The sequence below is a fragment of the Taeniopygia guttata genome, chromosome 2, assembly GCF_048771995.1.
Source record: "Taeniopygia guttata chromosome 2, bTaeGut7.mat, whole genome shotgun sequence".
NCBI lineage: Eukaryota > Metazoa > Chordata > Aves > Passeriformes > Estrildidae > Taeniopygia > Taeniopygia guttata.
The window spans coordinates 24,860,488-24,875,500 of record NC_133026.1 but is presented as its reverse complement, the minus strand read 5'-3'; positions in this window follow the sequence as shown (position 1 = coordinate 24,875,500).

Below are 15,013 nucleotides of genomic sequence, written 5' to 3'. Positions count from 1 at the left end.
CCCACTCTTCTCCAGGACAGCATTCTGCTTGCTGGTGCTGAGTTCAGGGGCAACAAGCAATGCTCCTTGGAAGGAGAAATGCTGGGACAAAGGGGCTGCAGGGCTGTACAGCCATGTTAGGGGGTGAGGGATCTCATACGCTGTAGGGAGTTTGTGTGTGAATTAACTCATCTGCAAGCACAGGAGGCTGAATAGGTCCATAGGTTCTTCTTCTTCCCCTGCTCACCTTTCAGAATTTCTCTCTCATAAGCCCGTCACCCACTAAACACTGCCCTCTCCCTGCTTTTTCCTGCAGTCTTTGCCAGCCCCCATCCCTGTACTGACAGCAGTTAGAGGATAAGAACCCACATGAAGCTAGCATGTGCTGCTGCCATGCATTGCTTAGAAGTGGCTCACACCTGCACCCACTTGGGCTGCTGAATGAGATCATACCTAGAAGAACACCATTTACCCTTGATTTAAATTGCCCACCACAAAGCAAAGCAGACACCACCACAACCGTCATTATAAAGAAATCATCTTTCTCCTTCCTGTGAGTTTGGCTGCCAAGTGGGCTGATGGGCTAATGTGAACCAGGTGATAGTGGAAGTCAGAGTAGCTTCTCTGCTTGAAGGGTTTCCACAGGTCAGATTCCTCCAGCAGCCCCATCAGCACCTGCAGGACCCCTGTCCATGGGACTACTCACCAACTCTCTCCTCCAGCCTGTGCTCAGCAAAGGTGGTACCAGACAGCAGTTAATATTTGTAAGTTCCTTCTTACAACACCTATGTAGTTTTGAATGAAAAATGCTTTACAAAAACTAATTCCCCCAGGTAATGTACATTGTAATAGACACAAGGTGAAGGAAAATGGCTTGCCCTGGTGCTATAGGTCCCAGGCAGTTCATTTGTGTCTTTTTAGCTTAAGAGCTGAGTCAGCATTAGGCTGTTCATACATTTACATTCCCTCCCACTTACTTTGTTCCTTTCAGTAGTGGATGACTTCAGGCTTTAAAAAAGTGTTGATGCTTCTCTGGTATGAGGAGAGGAACAGAATGTGAACTGCAGGTCTTACAGTTTTCTTGTTACCTGCATTTTTATTTTTAAACCACTATATTCCTGGAAAGTTGTGGATGCACAAAGCACTGATATGTGGCTGCAATCAATTGTCCACCTCAGCTACACTTTCAATTTGGAGTTGATTAGCTTTTTATCTATCTTTCATAAATGGTATTATATGACATAAGGATGTTCAATCTGGCTGAAAGACTTGTGCTGGGACATCTCTATGCCTCTCTGCTGCTCAAAGGCTGATATGCACAAGCACGTTGCTGTAACAGATTACTGCACATCTGCTGATCCATCGTGCTTGCTCTTGGTTGACAAGCAAGGTGAAGTAATTTGTGCTGGCTTGGCCCACAATGAAGGAGAAAGCTGATTAAAATTACCTTACATTTGTCATGGTCCAAGAGCATGCAAGGAAGGAATAGCACTTCAGACCAGATTACAATTTGCTCACCTTCAGCAATTTGTGTGGCCCTGCTCTGACTCTCACAGAAAAATTTCTTATCATTAAGTTTAAAAGAGAGAAATGAAGCAATTATAGCTATGTTTATTGCCTATATAGATACCTACACGGCCTTAGTAGTTAATGTTTTCCTGTAAGCAGTGTTTGGGTCTAATCTTGAAAAAGATCTACTCATATGTGTGGTTTTTGTGCAATTACACACAAGAATAAGGAAATGTTTCTATGTTTTGAATTGACAAACAATCCCAAAAAGTTAGATAGTATTTTTTAAAAAATGACATAAATATTTTTTGTTAATTTGCCTGAATATAGTCAAAACATATTTAAGAATACAGAAATACTGTAATACATGGGAGAAACAAAAGGGACCAGTTTTTACTATACATCTGTATTTTTGTTTTCTTTATGATTTCCTGCAAGCTTCTCCCTCACTGTACCACAAGGTGGCAGTTTGATTTTGAAAGTCAAAATAAGTAATCCAATCTGTAGGTCTGCCAAATATTCTGAACATTGTACTGTGAAACAAAAGCTCATTCGTTGATTAATATAAATGGCACTTACAGTATTTACAATATTTGTAAATTAGACTAGATGCCACTGTCATGGGTGCTGTGCATTCACATACTGTATCCAGTAAAAAACCCATGGTTTCCACATTTAGGATCAATTGTCTAAATTACAGAGCTAATGAGAAGGCACATTTTTTCCAGGGAAACAGCTCCTGCCATCAAGCCTTCCTTCTGCTCCGTGCAGTGCCACACAGCACAGGAAACATGCACCTCAGGGGACAGGCTGGATCTGCCCCTCTAAAGTGGCATATCAGGTCATAAGAAGCAGGTGTGAAGGTTACACAGCAAACAAGAGAACAGCAGACGACCTCTTGAGGTGCAGTCTGCTTCTCACTTCAGGTGATGGGACCACTGTCCCTGGCTTTATTTGGGTTGCTGGGGACCCTCTCCATCAGCATTATCACAGGCTTATGCTAAAGTCCGCTGAAATCAAGGGAAGTATTTCCACTACTTTCAGTGGGTCATGTCCTTTATCAGGTGGGGCACCAAGCAGCTGAGCTGAGCAGGGGATAGCTGCCTGGAGGTGGGTTCTTGAGCACCATTGGGGTGGTGTTATGAGGAGGATGATGGGTGGCACAGGAATATGAATGAAAATCAGATCTGGGACTGCTCATGAGAAGACAAAGGCACGTTTAAGCGGAGAGTGAGAAAAGACCTACTGGCAGACTGTGATTCCTGAGGAGCCAGCGCCCCTTCACTGGCACTTGCTGATGTACAGCAGTATTCTATTGGCAGCCACATAACTCACAGCAGTGCTGGGAACAGCTTGAACAGAATTTGGAGGTGAAAATCAACATCCTGAACTCTATGCTGGGGCAGGAAGGAAGACAGCAGAAGGAGAAATGCTCCAAAAGGATGGTGGTGATGCAAGCAGAGCCGTGGGTTGCGGTGGTGAACATCCTGGCAGTCCCCGGCCAGCCAGCCTGTTCTGTAGCAACCCTGTTCCTGTGACAGCACCATGGGGTGAGGAGAGCAGCAGTAGATCCAGGGTCACCCCCGCAGGAGGGGTCACAAAGGTTCTCCTCTCCCAGCTCCAGAAGGACCTGCCCTGCAGCAGTGTCCCAGCGCACCTGGCCAGGGAGGGTGGTGCCAGCTAACCAGGGCTGCTCCAACAGCAGGAGCACACCTCCCTGTGGATCAGTCTGCTCTGCTCTGATGCCTTACATACTAAGGAGGGAAATGTACTGAATGTTGGATCTGTGGGCCTGAAGTAAAAAAACTGATCCTTGAGTTAATCCCGCACTTTGATCTCTCCTGAACAGCTCATGCTTGTAGAAATACTGTTGCAGTAGTGATCCCAGCCCCTCACTTTGCCCTGGCCCTCACAGCATCTGCAGCATCTGACCAAGTCTGCCCCACTGCTGCTCACTCCGTGGGCAACATTACCTTGTATATCCCTTGTGTTGCCAAGTGTATCCCTTATTTCTTGTCAACTCTCTGTTCCCAAACTGGATTAAGCCCAGCTCTCTTATTCATTTAACACATTTATTTGCTAATATTAATATTGATTTTTTTTCACTGCTGCCCATCTTTCTGCCAGCCTTTGTCATCATTATATTTTATCTGATTTTCTTTTTCCAGGATGCCAACTCTGAGCATGAGGATTACATAAATCATCCCCATGCTTCTTACTTAATTTCTTGTTAGGAAAAAAGCTCTTTAGCTCTGCCAGGTGTAAACTATCTTCTCGATGTGCTCAGCTATAAATCATCTTTTGAGAAAAATCATCTCTTTAAATTCATTCCTGTAACTGGTTAACCTGAAACCTTCTTAGTATCATTGGTTTTGAATCCTCCACTTGTTCTTTGTTATACTATTTCACTTTTGTTAACATTTGTAAGGGATGGAAACAGTCTCAGACCCTGAAAGGCATTTAGACATAAACTTCCCAAGTCAGTGAAGTACAGTTCCTAGGAACTGGGAACCTATGTTCCTAGGAGAGTTGGGCCTTGTAGCTTTGTTTTTAGTAAAGCAAAAGTCTTTTAGAAATACGGAGCAAGTGACATGTTTAAGCCTTAAGGTACACACATGTTACAAAATCAGAAGTTGATGGTAACAATCCAGAATTTTGTTCTCATGGAGGTTCTTGTTTTTGTGGTGAAAGCTTAGCAAATCCTTCCACAGATTTTGTTTTGTCTTTTATGCCTGCTCTTTCCATCTTCAGCCCCAGAGATCCATTTCCTTTATTCCTGCACATTGTTCCAGTTCCTGCTATCAGTGTTTATTAGCATGTTCAGAAGCTCAGGGTTGGATTAGCTATTGATATTGGAGTGTTAGCTGTTATTTTTAGGGTATTTTGCATTAAGGAATAGACCTCCAAAAATTACTACTAAGATAATTATTAGTTTATTGTCCTATAAAAATTATGTGCAAAATGCCCTTGTTCTATAAAACCATTAAAAGAAACACCACAGATGCCAAGCCAGAATGCTTGAAGGTTCCCTTTGATTCAAAGGGCGTGTTGTAAACACGAAGCATGTACACAGAATTTAAAATCAAGTGGCCAGACATGGAGAAGACAAGTCTTGCCTATCTATGCTTAGTGGAAAATTCTTCTCATGTTTTTTGCGGTTTGATGTCTGAGTATGTATGTGAAACAGTAGGACTATGCAACTAAAGTATGAATGTGAATTTTCACCTCTTCTTTCCTTCTGATGCAGTGAGGCATGGACTATGGTTTCAACGAAGCCTATGGAAAACAGTTCTTTAAAGAAAAATATTCCTTCAGGCCAAAAATAATTCACTGCCATAGAAAGTGCCTTGCAGGCAGCTGCATCTTCCCTACTCACTCTGATGTGGGGCTGCTGCTGCTTGGCTGGGCTCCGTGCTGGGGCTGAACGATGGCAGCAGCTGGCTGAAGATGAGAGACTTTCATCAGGCTCTTCCCAACAACTTTCACCTTGCCTGTCAAAGTGAGACTTGTGTAGAGCTGAGATGGTGTTTATGAGATGGTTCCTATATATTAAATTATTTCCTTGATATTAAATATATATTGAATAAAATGACAGGAGTTTTAGGCCAGGCAAACAGCCAAAGTGTGAAAGGATCTCCACTTCTGAAACTGCTCTATAATGCCAGTTTTCTTGGATCAAAATGCTGATGCATGAAAAGATAAACTTTTTCAGCAGAAGCAGTACTGCTGTTCTTTAAACAGACACCAAAGAGCCAGCTCTTTGCTGGCCTGGGAATCTTACTATTCCTGCTCTGAAGGACTGAATTTGAAGCAATGCTGAAATAAAGCGTATGGAAGAATCTGCCGAAAGGGCAAATGCGTGGAGAGGGAAGAGGAGGTATTACAAATCAAGCAGTGCATCAGAAACACGGCTGGAGGCAGCAGAGAGGCAGGGACAGCGCAGGTCTGATGTGGCTTCGTAATCGTCCTATGCCCACGGGGTTGTGCCAGTGTTTTTGATTAATGTTTGCAATCTCTGCTGCTGCCTGTTCTTCCCAACCATTGCTGATAAATCAGTCACTCGTACACGGTGGCTGCTTGCTACATTTCTAAGCAATGTAAGCTGTTAATTGTGCTCATTCGGGGTACTGACCTCTATCTTCCCTGAGCAAAACTGATCCAGTTTGAAGATGCAGAAGTGACAATATAGCTGTGTTAGTCTAAAACAGGTTATGCACATCCTCTTAGATGCTGGTTTTGTTGATAGTGGACAGGATAAATCCTGCTCCAACTGCAGGAATTCCAGCTCTGGTTGACAGACATCCAAAATGTGCATGAATGTTGCAAGGCTGGCTTGGCTTTGATGCTGTTGTGTGGGATGTGGAGCAAAGGGGATGAGAACTGAATTATCTCCATCAGTGTGGAGTGGAAAGTATATGAACAAACTCTTACATTGTGGAATGGAGCCTAATATGTTTATTCACCACCCCAAGACCATTAGTATAAAAGCCAAGAAAATAAAATATTTCTAATTTAAGCTTACAGTTGCCTTGATTTACACCAGTTATTAAAATGTTCCCTGAGGAAAGAAAATAAGTAATGTTACTATTTACCTCCTAAGCCTCTGAATGACTGAACCAGTAATATGGTAAAAACATCAACATCTTACAGCTATTTATATTTTGATTTTCTGTGTTCTGCTGTTTTCAACATTATGTAGAATATGTATTGTAAAATTATGTTCACTTTAAGAAGTCTGAGTTAATTTACTAGATCTGTATAGAAAAATGTGCCTGCAGTATTAAAAGCATTTTATTTCCATTTAAAAATCTGTTGCCATAGTGACCAATCACAACTTTCTCAGTAGCTCTGTCTAGGCATTGGATGTAGGCTTTCTTTTTGCTTTGTTTTATTTTTTTTTCCTCCTGGATTCTCTAGGCCAAGTCCTCATTTAACTCATTTTTTATTCTTTTTATAGTCTGTCCTTTTCCAACCATATTCTCAATTAAATCATCTTAACTAGGTTTAAAATAAAGATTGCCACTTGGCTCTCCCTTTTAAATCATCATGTCAGAAACATGAAAATACAGTGCTGTGCACTGTGGGCTTCCTTTGTCGTCAACAGATTACTCAGAACTAATATAAGAAGTTCTGAGATATCAAAAGCCCCAGGAGTCTGACACCATTTAGTATCAATATAGTCATGTCAAAGATCTGGTGAATTGCATCTAAAACTGAAAAACACTTGGAGAAAACTCTTCAATTTCAAGATATTTCAAGAAGATTCTTTATAATTAAACCTTAAAAAAAAATAAACCCACTTATCATTCTGTTGCAGCACAAATCTTGTCAATAATGTACTTCCTTCTGAGAAATGGTAACTTAGAGCGGTGCTTTTATTCCTGGTCGACATATATAACTTCTCCAAGAGAAGAATAGGCTAAAGAGCCTGCACATTGCTGTATCCTCTCCACCTAAGGCTGGTGGATGATTTTTTTTTTAATGTGGGGAGAGGCACAAGAACATTTCTGAAGCAAGGATAAATGTAGAGAAGGGATGTAGTTACTCACTTTTGCCACCAACTTTCTCAAGACTTCTTGTCTTGGTAGGCACAGGAAAGCAAATTAAACTATTCAAAGACAGACACAAGCCAGAGTGAGATAGTTTGGAAGATTATATGACTCTTACAGTATGCCAGTGCTCAGCTCAGACAAGAAAATATTTTTCCTCTTTTGCCCAAAAATTGATACCTACAGCATAAATATCGGAGTCTTGAGTTTGTCACATTGCCTCTTGCAAGAGTCTGTAGAAACACTTGTTGGGTGCAATTTCCCTTGTCTGAAAATGGAAATCAAAACCAGATCAGACTTACTCCAGAAATATTAATTGTAAAGTAAACCAAATATAACTAGTGCTATAAATCTGGTTGTAAAGTAAGCGTAATAAAAAAGGGCTACAAATAACACTCTGTAGGAGAATATTTTTAGTAGTAAAGTATAGATATTTGTCAAAGGCAGTAATTTAATCATTATTTAAATGTGAGTTGATTTTTTAGAACATGTTTAGTAATAGCATGCATAAATAGAAGTTAATTAGTAAATAAGGTAGTATGTGCCATGGTAATGTTAGAAACTGCTTTCAAATATGCAGAAATAGAACATTACTGTTTTTCTTTTATTAATTAAAATTTTTGCTTACTTAACAGTGAAATCAAATTGTAATACAAAACCTGTTGTGCTATCAGCAAACTACTTTTTTTTTTCTCTTACTCCATCTAATTTCTCACCTCTGAGTCAATGGAAAGTGCGCTGAAAGATCTGGTCATCATACAGATATGCCTGATTCCTGGAGGAGAGTCCACAGAAGAAATCAGAGAATTTGCTTTAGGGAAAAAAAACCAACTTTTCCTTCTAAGGATATTCTGCTCTTACTTAAAGTGACCCACTAAAAGACAAATCTCCCCAATTTGTTTGATATCCAAAGCAGAGTGGCTCAAAGAGAGAAAACTACCCCAGGATGAAGAGGTCTAAATATTTGGGTTTGCTCCAGTTTGGCCATTGATGCCTGCGATCCCCAGTACAGGTGAGGGGTGGAAGGAGGGCTGTGGCTGCCAGTAATTAACTGCTTGCCCAAACCATTCCCTCCCAACACCCAAAGGTTGCTTGTGACCAACACCTTGGGAGACATCCATGGTGCTGTGTTGGCAATGTAGTGGCATCTGCACCCAAAAGAGTCCAGTGTACTCCTAGGGGAAGGAAAAGTGTAGGAATTGGAGACCAGTGTCTGAACCAGCTCCATGAAACACAAGAGACTTTAGGCATTTTAGGATGCAGAGGGAAAATAGACTCTTGGCACAAAACTTAGAGGAATCTGCAAGCCAGAGGCAGTGGTGTGTGTCCAGCTAAGGATGTCAGGGTTAATAGGTCTTCCTTTATGTGCTCTCTGGTGGAGCTCAAGTTCCATGGCTTCATCTGACCTGCTGTGCAGAGAAGCCCCTAGGCCAGCCTGGGGCCAGCAGACTCATCTGTCTGTATTTTCTTCTGAGCTTTGCACAGCACTTAGGTGTGCCAGTGAAGACACTACACAACAGTTGAAGCCCCACCTAGGCTTTAAAGGAAAGTGCTGAAAGTTCCAACTATGTGTAATTTTATTGAATTGGAGACTTGGGCCACTGTGTTACAAGAAAACATGAATTCAACAAGTTTTGAAGCTGCTAATGGGAAAAAATCCCAAACCCAACCACCAAACCCACTTATATGGATGTAGAATTTAAAAAAATCAGAATGTATATATATTGAGGTAAGACCTTAGTAGTAGATCACAAGAATGTTTTAACAGGTGGTACTGAAGTGCTCTACAGCCTTCTGACCACTGTATGTAGGATTACTGAAAGGTGAAGGTACATGGCTTTATTTCTTTTCATGATGCTGGTATTTATAAGTCAAATTAATGTGGTCAAAAATAGGAACACTATGTGTACTTACACACTTCAATCAGAAATGCCAAGCTTCTCTCAAAGTTGCTAATCAAGGGTTTAAAATACAATCACTGCTGCTGTCTTATCATACAAAGAAATCAGCTGTTTGCTTTTAAATTTCAAATTTCTGCTCATGTTAGAACAAAAGATGATCCAGCGAAAAAATATGTGCAGCGTCTCCTAAAAACTGTTGTCAGCCAAATTCTAGTGGCTTTGATACCACATGCTCAAGCTGTTTACCTGCTGGAGGGCTGCTGGAGGCAGTGACCAAGGGTATTCCAAGGAGATGAGGAGAAATACAGCGTTTCTGGGTGTCAAGTGTACAATACTCTGTGCTGTGTACTCTTACTGTGTACTCTCTAGCTCCACTTTGTTTTCGTTGTGATGATATTAGGCAGAAAAGACAGTCTACCTTCTTCTAGAAGGTACATCAGAACCTAATGAGATTCGTGTACAACCTGCACTTGAGCAGCATTAGGTTGAGAGTGAGATAGATGTCTACATCTGACAGTGCTTGCAACATCCCATGGGTGCCTTCTCTCTTGGCCACTCATGTGACACCTCCTCCACAAAAGCAGAGTGAAGAAGGCGGGGGTGGAGGATGTTGTTTTTGGATGCTACAAAGGCTCTGGTGCTACCAAGGTCACGTTCTTTGCTCTTTGGCACATGTTTACAGAGAAGAGACTACGATGTAGCAGCTCTCAAGGATTTCAGTACATGTTGGATTAAGTCCTACTGTCTTTTTCACATTAGTTGCTCATAGTTTATGCTTAAAAGTTAAATAGCTTATGATTCCACATGAATTATATCTTTATATGGTTATATCAGACTGCATTTCACTTTCTGCCCCAAAACACAATTATATGCAACACATATATGTGATATATGCACCAATGCTCACACCAGTGTACCTAAGACTGCAAGGGTCTTTGGCAGTGGTTAATATTTGACAATGGATCAAATCTCAGCATTCAGGACATTGACTTTTTGGGTTTTTTATTTGCAAGTGCACGAAAGTAGTGCACATAGAGTGGGTTGAGAGTCAGAGAAATTGTGTATTGCCTGAGAGTCCTACTGTACAGAGGAGTGATAATGACAGGAATATGCTCTCCTTTACTTGTCTTTGAAGTCAGGAACCTCCTTGCTTTTATACACAGCTTTAATCTTTCAAAAGCCACATGGCCCTCTTCCTCAGCTGAATTATTAGTCACAGTGTTCTGCTGCCATGATAGCAGAATGTCACCTGCAAGACTGAAGGATTGTACTGCCAAGGCACACTACTGGCTCAGCATGCTTCTGGCTGAAAAAAACCCCAGCATTATTTTCTTTATGCTTGTGACAGGGCTAAACTGTGGCAGTGCAGTGAAAAACCACCAGTACTATCCTGCACACCCAGCACCCTGTCAGCACAAAGGGCAGATTGCCTGAGAGGACCTCTCTGACTTTCGATTTTGCCTGGCATCTCTCCAGTTTAGCAATTCTGCCACCTATGAAATAATTAAAGCAGCTTGATTTACCACTGTTTCCAGATGCAGCAACAAAAACTGCTGCATAAAGGCAGTAAACAAGAGCTGGGCTAGGACATAGCCTTGCTTGAGGCTGTTTCTGACAGTGACATGTTCTGACATCTTGTCATCACTAAACCTTTTCATTACCTTACATCATCATGAAAGAACCAAAATGTACTCAGAAACTTATTTGGATACCCAAATTTATGCAAATGCCTGGCAGTGCTGGGATCTTCACCCAGCTCTGCAAAGGCCAGGTAGAGACTTTTGCTCACTTTGAATCAGGACAGGGCTAAAAGTCAGACTATTTCTGCAAAAGCCTTTTCAACACCCTCACCAACAAATCGGCTGATGTCAATTGTGACAGGTATTTTTCCCAGCAGTTGAGAAAATCAATATACCTTGGTGTCACTGCAGGAGTGTTTTTACCTTTTTCATTGCAAAAGGTACTATGTACCTGTCTTCTTGAATGCTTTGAGATACCAATCTCTTTATTAGGTGATAGTAATGAACTCCTACTTTCTAATTGATTGGTGACACTCTATTTATGCGCAGCAGTAGGATGTGAGTAGGGACTTTGCCTTGCTCTGTGGCAATGGTCCAGATGCTGTAGGAAACTCTGCTCTTGATTTTTTAATGGGGAGCTGAGAAATGGCTTTCAACTAAAGCAGGACTAAAGAATGCAAGGTGTAAGAAATTGCTGAGATATTTGAGCAGGCCATCTGCAATTTCTCTTTGATCAGCTAACAGGGTTAAAGTGCCACAGCATTTGTAGGGAATCTTGTCATTTCCACAAACTGCAGCTTTAGAAGCTTTTTCCATCATTTTTCAGTTGGCAAACCACAGGCTTTGCTTGTGATTTCTGCTTAGTTTCTGCACAGCTTTCTTGCCTGCCAGTTTTTATTTTTACTTGAAGCTAGTTCAGCACCTGCATGTCAGCAGCAATCTAATGGATGTGCCTTTACTTTAATCCAGTTTTAAGATCTGAATTCAGCAAAACCAGTGAGTTAAGTTTAAGATCTCACTAAACTCCCTTTGAACCTTTCCACACTGTGTTGACATCTGCTTGTGTCTACTGTTAAACTATAGCAACATCTTCTTTATCTTCACACCCACATGCCCTCTTCTGAATGTCATTCAGTATTTGTAGAGCAGCTCGGGGTCACCGAGCACTGCCTGACTCCTCAAGAGCTGTCAATCAGATTTGCCCTCAGTGCCCTCCAGAGTTTGGGGCCCTCAATGCCTCCATGAACTGAAGGATCACTTAACATTATCACATCTGCATTGCAGACTTTTGCATTTAGTCAGATAAGACCCCCAAAAGTGCTCTAGAATCTTATTCTGACCTTTAATCTTTAGTGTAAATTCATTATAAATACTTTGGCAATGCAGATAGTGGATTTACTTCAGATTAGCATCACTATAGGAGAGAGTAAAATCTGGATAAAAAGAGTTTTGGCTTTTTAAAAGTTTGTTTGGCAAAACATGTTGTGTTTCATTAATGACTCAAGAATGATGCATTTTGAAATAATTGTGAAATCCAAATCTGTGTTTATATAGCTTCTGTGTCTTACCTCTTAAAAAAGATGATGATGGAAGATAGAGAGGCACATGTAAAGAGCTTATCTTTTACAAGTAAAAGACTTAAGACTTCTAAAATTTTTAGTAGAAAAATTTCCCTTTACCTTCAGTAATTTAAAAGCTCCCTTTTATTTTTTCAGTAAGCAGTCTCATTTCCATCAGTTGGGAGAGTCAGGGAGAGAGGAAGCCTAGGCATCTACAGTCTGCTACTTGTCCTACTTTATGCCTGCTTTCCCAGATGGAATAAATCCACCCTTGGACTTGTTTACTGAGGGCTTCTTTTCTTTCACTGACTGTACAGGAGTCTAAATTACTAAATTAGCGTAAGACTTTTCTCGTCTCCCTTCTCTGCTCACTTGCTCCACTACCAGGCTTGGTACATACCCTCTCCAGCTGATTCCGTGCACACAGCTCATTCCTGCTTTTAGTCCTTATGCTGTGTGGCAGGAGGCCACCCCCAGGTCTCTCCTGAGTGCCCCAAAGCAAAGATCACAGAGGGATTTGCAAGAGACCGAAAAGCAATCAAGAGTTTTCCAGCATTCTTGCAGCCTCTTGGCCAGCTGGGGGGTGCTGGTGAGGGAAAGCCAGAGTGGATGTGACAGTGCCCGTGGGCAGACCCCAGGCTGGCTGGGATCTGCTGAGGAGGCAAGAGTCTTCCTTCAGTCAAGGGTGACTTGATAAGCAGAGACTTCAAGGGAGATTCATTCCATCTACCTTCAGGCATCTACAGAGCAGATTTCTGAGCTTGAATTAGCCACTGTAGGCTCCTTTCCAATGAATGCAGAGAAATGTCCACTTCCTAGGAAGGATTTCTTGAGCTATTTTAGGCACCTTTTGTATGAATTGCTACCTCAAAATTACTGTTTTCCTGCCATGACCATAAAGGTTGCCTAGGTGGCTTGACATCAGCCAGAAGGGTGGTAAAAGCACAGCTCACTTCAAGGAAATGACAGGAAAGTCTTGAATAATAACTCTGTTAGGAGTAACTAAAATGGTAAAGCTCATCATACTGTGCAAAAAATAATTCAGAGCTAGCAAAAAAACTTGGGCAATTTATCCAACTTCCCCCCATTTCCTTACTCTTCCTAAGCCCTCTTCCAAAGGCTTACTGTCCTTGTTAGCTGTTGAGCTGAACCCTTGATCTGACACAGGATGGCCACCCTTGCAATCTTATGACCAGTTCTGATGTTTTCATCTCCCCTGCAGATATTGACATTTTATCAGATTAATTGCTCCCATCTTTTCTCAAATTTGAGTTCTGGACAGTAAGCAGTATGTGCTTTTGCAAATTAAACTGCAGTGTAAATAAATTAATGAAAAATACTATGCTTGGAAAGTGGTCTTGATGTGAAACCTGAGACAAGAAACCAGAAGAATCTGGAGTTTTTTTATCAGATGTCAATCTGCATGACAGCAAGTCTGTTTGTGAGAGATGGGTTCTGCCTGATCTCAGAGATCTTTGCCCAATTAGAAGGGCTCACTGGAAGAGCTTTAAACTAGATTTGAAAGGGGAAGGGGATAAAACCAGTCTAGACAGAGACAAGTCTAGAGGCAGTACATCAATGTTTGATGGATGTGCTAACATGCTCCTTTAGTCTGCTGCCTCAGTGGCAGGGGGATGGAGATGGATGGAGATCTACAAGCAGCAAAGATGCAGGTTTCATTTAGGTGGTAGAAACCACACAAGTGTGTGAATGCTCATGCAAGACTCAGGGCTTCTACCCCCAAGAAGGCAGTGGGAACAGCAGCCCAAATGAAGTGCATCTGCGCCAGGGCATGCAGAATGGGCATAAACAGGAGGAGCAGGAATTCATTATGCAGCAGGAAAACTATAGTACAGTTGCCATCACGGAAACAAGGTGGGGAGGCTTGCACAACTGCAGTATTGCAATGCAGTCCTGTCAGCCTGACTTCAGTGCCAGGGAAGATGATGGAGCAGATCAACCTGAGTGCCATCAAATGGAATGTGCAGGATAAGCAGGGGATCAGGCTCAGCCAGCATGGGCTTGTGAAAGGCAGATCTTGCTTGACCAACCTGTCTCCTCCTATGATGGAGTGACCTGCCTAGTGGATGAGGGAAAGGCTCTGGGTGTGTCTACCCAGACTTTATAAATCCTTTGATATCATTTCACACAGAATTCTCCTGGAGAAACTGCTCATGGTTTGGATCGGTACACTTCCACTGAGTGAAAAAGCTGTTTGGATGGCTGGACCCAGAGAGTGGTGGTGCATGGAGCTAAATCCAGCTGATGGCCAGTCATGAGTGGTGCTCCCTGGGGATCACTATTTGCACTAGTCCTGTTTAATATATTTATCTGGGTGTGGAGATCTAGCAAGTCTGAGCCAACACCAAGCTGTGTGGGTGTGTTGATCTGCTGGAGGGTAGGAAGGCTCTGCAGTGGGATCTGAACAGGCTGGATCCATGGGTTGAGGCCAATGCTGAGGTTCCACAAGGGCCAAGTGCCAGATCCTACACTTGGGTCACAACAACCCCATGCATTCATCCCAAAAAACCTAATCTATCTATAATTTCAAAGTAATCAAGGACCAAAAAAGAGAAAGGAAGTATTCCAAAACTGAGGGGAAAATATATTTTAGAATCCCTCCTCTTCTCTGACACACTTTACTTGAAGTACTACTAAGCGTGGAGCATCGGTTTGGCCTCAAGGGCAAGGGTAAGAAGAGCAGAAAAGCCCTTTCAAATGATTGCTTGGATGTTCAGAAAAGTGCAAAGGAACGTGTGCACATGAGGACATTCACTGTGCATGGAAGGGGAAAATAACTGCTGAGGGAGGTCATTAACCAAGTGTGTTCCTCCAAAAAGCAGAAAGCACAGAGAGGCCAACACTAAAGATGATGCAAAAGCAGATTGCTGAATGAAGAAACCCTGGAGCTCTGAGATGGGTTCTGCAGCCCTTCACCTGCACAGAGGAGGAAGATACTGGGGGGAGGGTGGCTGTGGAAGTAACACCATTTGGGG